A 9,307-nucleotide genomic window follows, 5' to 3' on the forward strand; every position below is an offset into this window, starting at 1 on the left:
TGTGTTTGAGCCAATCAGCTGTGTTGTGAAAAGGTAGGGGGGTATACAGAAGATAGCCCTATTTGGTAAAAGATCAAGTCCATATTATGGCAAGAACAGCTCAAATAAGCAAAGATAAACAACAGTCCATCATTACTTTAAGACATGAAGGTCAGTCAATACAGAACATTTCAAGAACTTTGAAAGTTTCTTCAAGTGCAATTGCAAAAACCATCAAGCACTATTGTAGTAACCTGGTATTTTTATGTTTACCAATAGATGGCAGCATTGACTCAAGACGGGGGTTTGCTTCCCGCTATCCGTAGCTATTTCCTATGTCTGCCTATTTAACTATGATTAAGAAAGCTTCAGGTAGTTTAAGCCAGGTGCATAAGAGAATGTAAATCTAAGTTACCATTAAATACTAAACCGTACTTAAGTCTCATGAGTCGTAACTCTAAGAAGCCTACATATTTGGCGATGGAGATAACTATGGAGAACTGCGTTGGATTTTTTTCCCACGAAGTTAACGGAGTGTTTGGCGTGTGACGCGGGAGGTGGGACTCAAGTGAACGGTGGAATATTCTTAAGGATTGATTCCCTGGATACGGGTAGGACAAATTATTGACTGTGTGAGGGGAAGAAGAATCGGAAAAGATGGCTTTGGCAACAATAGGCTCGCTACCACCATTTGATCCTAAAAATCAGGAATGGGAGGAGTACTGTGAAATAATGGAACATTTCTTTGCTGCTAATGAAATAACTGATGCCGCTAAACAGAAATCCATACTCATAAGCGTTGTCGGTGCACAGACGTACAGCTTAATGAGAAACCTGTTGAGCCCAGATAAACCAGGAGAAAAGTCATTCATAGATTTAGTCGAGCTATTAAAAAATCACTTCAACCCCAAACCCAGTGAAATAGTACAAAGATTCAAGTTTGATTCACGCATGAGAAAACCTATCGAATCAGTGAGGGAATATGTGGCTGAGTTGAGAAAACTAGCATTGGACTGTAACTATGGGAATACATTATCGCAAATGCTACGCGATCGGCTGGTGTGTGGGATTAATGATGACAGGATACAAATACGATTGCTATCAGAGCCTAATCTCACGTTTGAGAATGCACTCAAACTGGCTCAGGCCATGGAGTCCGCAAATAGAAATGCACTGGATTTGCAGGCAAGGGGCGCAACTGCGTGCCATACAATAAAAGAGAGCAGCGCTGAGCGCGTAGAATTTCAAAGAACAGAAAGCCGTGGTGCAGCAGCCAATAGAGACTGTTATCGTTGCAAAGGCAAACACGCAGCGTTTGACTGTAAATTCAAACACAGAAAGTGTTATGCATGTGGGATAATAGGCCACATTGCGAGGGCGTGCCGCAATAAAAAAAAGCCACGGGCTGCAGAAAAGAGGGGGGACAGAAACCTGAATACCTCCAGACCTCTAGCTACCTCTCTAATCAAGTGATAGAAAGTGAAAGTGAGTGCGCAGACGCAGAGCAAGCATTCTCAATGTACAGTGTACAGGGGGCGAATATGAAGAAGGTGAAGCCTTTCATTGTGGAAATGGGAATAAATGGATTGAAGATACTGTTTGAACTAGACACAGGATGTAGTGTCACACTGATGAACAGGTCCCAATTCTATAGGAAGTGGAAAACCGTTGAAGTGCCTAAACTGAGAGACACCCCCATTAAACTCAAAACGTACACAGGGGAGAAGATTACTGTGATTGGAGTTGCTGATGTTCAAGTGGAATAGCATGGACAAAAGAAAAGTCTGCCTCTCTTAGTAGTGGAAGGTACTGGTCCCAGCTTACTAGGAAGAGGGTGGTTGGAGGAAATAAAATTGAACTGGGATGAAATCAAACATGTCACCACAGAGACATTGACACTACAGCAGGTGCTTTCAAAGCATGAGTGTGTTTAGAAGAGCTAGGGACATTAAAAGGGGTCCAAGCTACTATTCATGTTGCTGCTGATGCTACTCCCAGATTCTATAGGCCAAGATCAGTTCCATATGCCATGAAGCCTAAAGTGGATGTGGAAATTGACAGACTCTTAGCAGAGGATATAATTGTACCTGTCAAGTTTTCTGAGTGGGCAGCACCAGTTGTTCCCATACTAAAACCAGATGGTTCAATCAGATAATGCGGTGACTATAAGCTGACTGTAAATAGAGTTTCTTCTCTGGAGCAGTACCCCATACCCAAAGTGGAGGATTTGCTTTCAACGTTAACCGGAGGGCAACAGTTTACAAAACTGGACATGAGTCACGCATATCAGCAAGTGCTAATGGATAAAGCTTCACAGAAGTACCTGACCATAAACACCCACAGAGGGATGTTTACCTATAAACGCTTACCTTTCGGGGTGTCTTCTGCACCAGCTATCTTCCAAAGAACTATGGAGGGAATTCTGCAGGGGATACCCAAGGTAGCAGTTTACCTCGACGACATTCTTGTCACGGGAGTCACGAAGGAGGAACATCTCAGAAACTTAGAGGAAGTTTTGAGGAGGATGGAGGACGCCGGTCTCCGGCTGAAGAGGAGCAAGTGTACACTGTTAGCTGATGAAGTACAGTACCTGGGTCACAAGGTGGATGCCAAGGGGTTACACACTGTCAAAGCTAAAGTGAGGGCTGTTGTGGAAGCTCCAGCTCCGACAAACGTTACAGAGCTGAAAGCCTATCTAGGCTTACTGAACTATTACAATCGCTTCCTCCCGAACCTCTCTACCCTCTTAGCTCCTCTACATCAACTGCTAAGGAAGGATGTGGCCTGGAAATGGTCAGAAAGACAGGAAGAAGCTTTTGCAAAGTCAAAGGTGTTACTGCAATCAGCTGAAGTGCTAGTGCACTACTCAGCAGACAAAGATCTCATCCTATCGTGTGATGCCTCATCGTATGGTGTGGGGGCGGTGCTATCCCACCGGATGGAGAATGGTGCAGAGAAACCTATCGGGTTCATGTCAAGAACGTTGTCGCCAGCGGAGAAAAAGTACTCTCAGCTGGACAAGGAAGGACTGGCTGTCATATTCGGAATACAGAGATTCCACAAGTACTTGTATGGGAGAACATTCACTATTGTGACCGATCATAAGCCTCTGATCTCTCTGTTCCATGAACAAAAGCCAGTACCACAAATGGTCTCTCCAAGAGTTCAACGTTGGAATGTGTGGCTCAGGGCCTACAAGTACAGAATAATTTACAAACCAGGTAGATACCATGGGAATGCTGATGCTCTGAGTAGGCTGCCCGTTCCAGAAATCATCATTCAGGAAGAAGAAAATGACCAGGTTTTGATGATCGACATGTTGGATGATGCACCGGTGAACACAGCACAAATCAGGCAATGGACTTCAGAGGATGTGAAGTTATCACAAGTGCATGAATTTATCCTGAAAGGATGGCCTACGGTGACAGAGCCTCAGATCATGCCTTACTACACTCGCCGCTTGGCATTGAGTGTTCGAGATGGATGTGTTCTGTAGGGTTCAAGAGTAGTTATCCCACCACAGGGGCGGGGGTTGCTACTGAAGTTGTTGCATCAGTCGCATCCAGGTATGTCGAGGATGAAAGGCCTAGCGAGGTCATATGTCTGGTGGCCAAAGATGGACCACGATGTGGAAAATGAGGTTAGCCGGTGTGAAGATTGTCAGAGTAACAGGAAGTCACCCCCCACCGCGCCATTACATCCATGGGAATGGCCAGAAAAACCATGGACACGACTACATGTGGACTACGCTGGACCTTTCCTAGGAAAAATGTTCCTTGTGCTGATTGATTCTCATTCAAAGTGGATGGATGTTTACCCCATGAACACGTCAACATCGTACGCTACGATTGAGAATTTGAGACAAAGCTTCATTGTTATGGGATTGCCTCAAATGTTGGTTAGTGACAATGCTACTTGTTTTACAAGCACTGAATTCACAAGTTTCATGAAACAAAATGGAATTCAGCATGTAACGTCGGCCCCTTTTCACCCATCTTCAAACGGATTAGCAGAACGTGCGGTTCAGACCTTGAAGGAGGGGATGAGGAAGATGCAAGGGCCCAGCATTGAAACAAAGGTGTCAAGATTCTTGTTTAGCTACAGGATTACTCCTCAAGCTACGACTGGGTTGTCACCTGCAGAAATGTTGATGTCAAGGAGGTTAAGGTCAACCTTGGATCTCATCAGACCAGACCTGAAAATGAAAATACAACAAAAGCAATGGAATCAAAAATGGAATCATGACACCTGAGCCAAACTCAGAAGTTTCTCACCTGGAGATGATGTCTATACAATAAACTATGGATTTGGTCCTAAATGGATTCCAGCTACCATTGAGGATTGCTCAGGACCAGTATCTTATACTGTGATCATCGGAAGTGGACAAAGACTAAGGAGACACGTGGATCAGATCCGAGCTCGAATTCCTGTTCCATCTGGAGATCTGGATCAATTCTTAAACGAGCAGGACAGGACATTGGAACGTTCCCCAGAGTTGCAGTTGGACAAACCACCTGAGACCAACAATGCTCAACTTCCTGAGACCACCAGTCCGGGACGACCTCCTCCTGTGAAGTCTCCACAAAAGGACTTTGTTTCACCATCAAGGGGTGAAGATCTGGTGGCACCAGCTACACCACCTCTGAGACGCTCTATTAGAGAGAGACGTCCGCCAGACGTTTTCAGATCCTAAAGGAGATTATTTTTGAAAAAATGTAAATAAGAATATAGCATAGCTCAGAAAGGAATTAAATTGGGTTATTAGCTTTAAAGGGGGGGAATGTAGTAACCTGGTATATTTATGTTTACCAATAGATGGCAGTATTGACTCAAGACGGGGGTTTGCTTCCCGCTATCCGTAGCTATTTCCTATGTCTGCCTATTTAATATTTAACTATGATTAAGAAAGCTTCAGGTAGTTTAAGCCAGGTGCATAAGAGAATGTAAATCTAAGTTACCATTAAATACTAAACCGTACTTAAGTCTCATGAGTCGTAACTCTAAGAAGCCTTTAAGGATACTACAGCTATGATGAAACTGGTTCTCATGAGGACCACCACAGAAAAGGAAGACCCATAGATACCTCTGCTGCAGAGGATAAGTTCATTAGAGTTAACTGTACCTCAGATTGCAGCCCAAATAAATGCTTCACAGAGTTCAAGTAACAGGCACATCACAATATCATCTGTTCAGAGGAGACTGTGTGAATCTATCAGTCCTCAGGATAAGACCCAGATGCAGACAGCTCAAAGTAACAAAAGATTATTACAAAAACAGGGGGCAGGCAAACCACAGGTCAAGGGCAGGCCTCTGCCTGCCCTTGAGGAGTAATCCAGAGCAGATTTGAAAAGGCACAGAACGGCAGGCAGACTCAGGGTCAGGGCAGGCAGAGGTCAGTAATCCAGGGCAGTGTCACAAGGTACAGAGTGGCAGGCAGACTCAGGGTCAGAGCAGGCAGAATGGTCAAAACCAGGAAAACAGGGACTAGCGAGAACAGGAGTACGGGAAAAATGCTAGTAGGCTTGACGAGACAAGACGAACCTGCAACAGACAACACAGGTATAAATACACAGGGGATAATGGGGTATATGGGCGACACCTGGAGGTGGTGGAGACAAGCACAAAGACAGGTGAAACAGATCAGGTTGTGACATAATCAGGCCTTCATGGTCGAATTGCTGCAAAGAAACCTCTACTAAAGGACACCGATAAGAAGAAGAGACTTGCTTGGGCCAAGAAACACGAGCAATGGACATCAGACTGGTGGAAATCTGTCCTTTGATCTGATGAGTCCAAATTAGACAATATGCATTCCAACCGCTGTCTTTGTGAGATGCAGAGTAGGTGAACGGATGATCTCCGCATGTGTGGTTCCCACTGTGAAGCAAGGAGGGGAGGTATGATGGTGTGGGGGTGCTATGCTGGTGACACTGTCTGTGATTAATTTAGAATTCAAGGCACACTTAACCAGCATGGCAACCACAGCATTCTGCAGCGATACGCCATCCCATCTGGTTTGCGCTTAATGGGACTATCATTTGTTTTTCAACAGGACAATGACCCAGCACACCTCCAGGCTGTGTAAGGGCTATTTGACCAAGAAGGAGAATGATGGAGTGCTGCATCAGATGACCTGGCCTCCACAATCACCCGACCTCAACCCAATTGAGATGGTTGGGATGAATTAGACCGCAGAGTGAAGGAAAAGCAGCTAACAAGTGCTCAGCATATGTGGGATCTCCTTCAAGACTGTTGGAAAAGCATTCCAGGTGAAGCTGGTTGAGAGAATGCCAAGAGTGTGCAAAGCTGTCAAAGGCAAAGGGTGGTAACTTTGAAGAAACTAAAATCTAAAATATACATTTGATTTGTTTAACACTCTTTTGGTTACTACATGATTCTATATGTGTTTTGATGTCTTCACTATTGTCCTAAAATGTAGAAAGTAGTAAAAATAAAGAAAAACCCTTGAACGAGTAGGTGTGTCCAAACTTTTGACTGGTACTGTACATATTTTTTTGGGGTAGGGGTGTGGAGAGGTTGATTCGAGTGGATTTGAGCCATTGCTGGGCCGATTCTGGCCCTAAAATGGTAGCTCTGGCTCAGTTCAGGCTGCTAGAGCTGGGGCGAATAACTCAGTCATTCATTTCTGTATGGTCATTCATTTTGGACTCAGGCCGGATTCGGCTGCTAGATCCGGGCCAGCAGTTTTAGATCTGGCATGCTGGAATCAGGCTAAATGGTGGCCAGACGTTTGTGCTACCTGGGCAGGTTCCACTCATTCAGCGTATCTTTAGAAATATGTCCATTCATTGGCATTGACCTCTGCATTTAATACAGAAAAAATAAATGTTACAAACACAGCTAGCTAAGTAGCTAAACTAATTTGGCTACGTCAAATTTAAGGTAAACTCTAACGTTAGCTAGCTAACAGAATTTACATATATCCTTATCAATTTCACAAATCCGGCTAAAGCTGCCACTGTCAGAAACTATTGAATACCAGTACAGTAACGCTAGCTAACTCAAATCACCATGAAACATGCGACAAGCCTGCCAAATAGCTTGGTTAAATTAACCCAGATGGAGAATAAGTCAAATCTAGCTATGGTAACTTAGCCAGTTAATTTAGCTAACAAGTGAAACAGTGTCCGAGACAGTCCAGAAGAAGTGTCAGACTAAGCTAGCTATGATAGCTAGCTAACTTTAGCCAGCTACCGTTACAGATACTGACATAGTTAGCTAGCTAGCCAAACGTAAAAAAAACAACATACATTTAGTTATATTCCACGACATCACTTCAGTAAGCTAGCGTCGCGAGCATGTTCGCGAGTCTAATGTTAGCTAGCTAACTATGGTAACTTAGCTAGCCTGATAACTTAGCTAACGCTAGATAGCGAGTGAAACAGAGTCTGAGTCAGTCCAGAAGAAATGTCAGACTAAGCTAGCTAGCGTTACCACAGCCAGAGATATTAGCACAGAAAATTGAAAGCTAGCCATCTACCTAATTATGATAGGACAACCTATTTAACATGAATGACCATCAAATTCATGATTCGTCACATTTGCACGGTTCAGTCAGCCAAAAAACTTAATCTGTTGAAATAATGTCAGCTGTTTTCAACTCGTTAGTCACTCAGTTACACTAGAACTAGAATACTTGCAAGTGTTTTGGTGGACTTCACGCGCTGGTGGCGAGAAAATTAACTCACTGGCTGGGTCAAATTTCCATAGCTCAACCTTAATAACAACACTAAAAACCTAACTTTGCTGTATATCTAATTGTTACAAATAATGAATGTATGGGCTACATTTATGTGAATAATACATGCATTTACTTACCTTATCATTTTTGTAAGGGTAGGATCTGGCTAAAAATACTTGCAGTTACAGAACCCATTGCCCTTCAAGGTTGTGAGGTCTGGGGTCCGCTCAGCAACTAATAATTCACAAAATGGGATAAACACCAAATTGAGACTGCATGCAGAATTCAGAAAAAACATAATCTGTGTACAACGTAATACACCAAATAATGCATGCTGAGCAGAATTCGGACGATAACCGTTAATGATCAAAATCCAGAAAAAATAACCGTTAAATTCTACAACCACCTAAAAGAAAGTGATTCCCAAACCTTCCATAACAAAGCCACCACCTACAGAGAGCTTAACCTAGAGAAGAGTCCCTTAAGCAAGCTGGTCCTGGGGGTCTCTGTTCACAAACACAAACAGACCTCACAGAGCCGCAGGACGGCAACACAATTATACCCAACCAAATCATGAGAAAACAAAAATATAATTACTTGACACATTGGAGAGAAAAAAACTGAGCAAACTGGAATGCTATTTGGCCCTAAACAGGCAGAATACCTGACCACTGTGATTGACCCAAGATTAAGGAAAGCTTTGACTATGTACTCAGTGAGCATTGCTATTGAGAAGCCGACATAGGCAGACCTGGCTCTCAAGAAAAGACAGGCTATGTGCACACTACCCACAAAATGAGGTGGAAACTGAGATGCACTTCATAACCTCCTGCCAAATGTATGACCATATTAGGGAAATATATTTCCCCCAGATTATACACTCACAAAGAATTAGAAAATAAATCAAATTTTGATCAACTCCCATATTTATTAGGTGAAATACCAGTGTGCCATCACAGCAGCAAGATTTGTGACCTGTTGCCGCAAGAAAAAGGCAACCTTTGATGAACAAACACTATTGTAAATACAACCCATATTTATTGTTTATTTATTTTCCCTTTTGTACTTTAACTGTTTGTACATTGTTACAACACTGACATTTGAAATGTCTCTATTCCTTTGAAACTATTGTGAGTGTAATGTTTACTCACAGGATCCCATGAAGCCCACGGCTCCACCATAGGATACTCACTGTCCTTTAGCTGAGTTTTCTCTGCAACACACACACATACGTATTCATGTACTCTTCCATACCCACACATAAACACACAAACGGCACAACAGCTTATGAAATGTGATCACTTACCACAAGACTCATGAACCATGTAGAGAACAAACTCATCTGCTTTATTCTCCACCTGGAAACACAGACAGTCAGAAACATGACAATCACATCTGGGAAACTAGTGTGTGTGTGTGTTCTGTTTGTGTGTGTATTGTGTGTGTGCGTATGAGTGTGTGTGTGGGACTCACTCTGAACTTGTGTCACAGCAGGTTGAGGACCTGTAGTTTTGCCATGGAGATGTTGACTTGGACTAGGAGCTTTTGACTCAGAAGCCTCTCTTAACCAGAGAGACTCACAGCTTGTGCAATCATCTTAAAGTTTTTTTGACCGCTTTGGTACTA

The 9,307-nt window shown here is 43.2% G+C and overlaps 1 pseudogene; it reads left to right on the plus strand.

Moving 5' to 3' along the window:
- The first annotated feature begins 636 nt into the window (after positions 1–636).
- Positions 637–4,846, plus strand: LOC120045828 (annotated as a pseudogene).
- Positions 4,847–9,307: the final 4,461 nt, after the last annotated feature.

Source organism: Salvelinus namaycush, chromosome 4, assembly GCF_016432855.1.
Source record: "Salvelinus namaycush isolate Seneca chromosome 4, SaNama_1.0, whole genome shotgun sequence".
Taxonomy (NCBI): domain Eukaryota; kingdom Metazoa; phylum Chordata; class Actinopteri; order Salmoniformes; family Salmonidae; genus Salvelinus; species Salvelinus namaycush.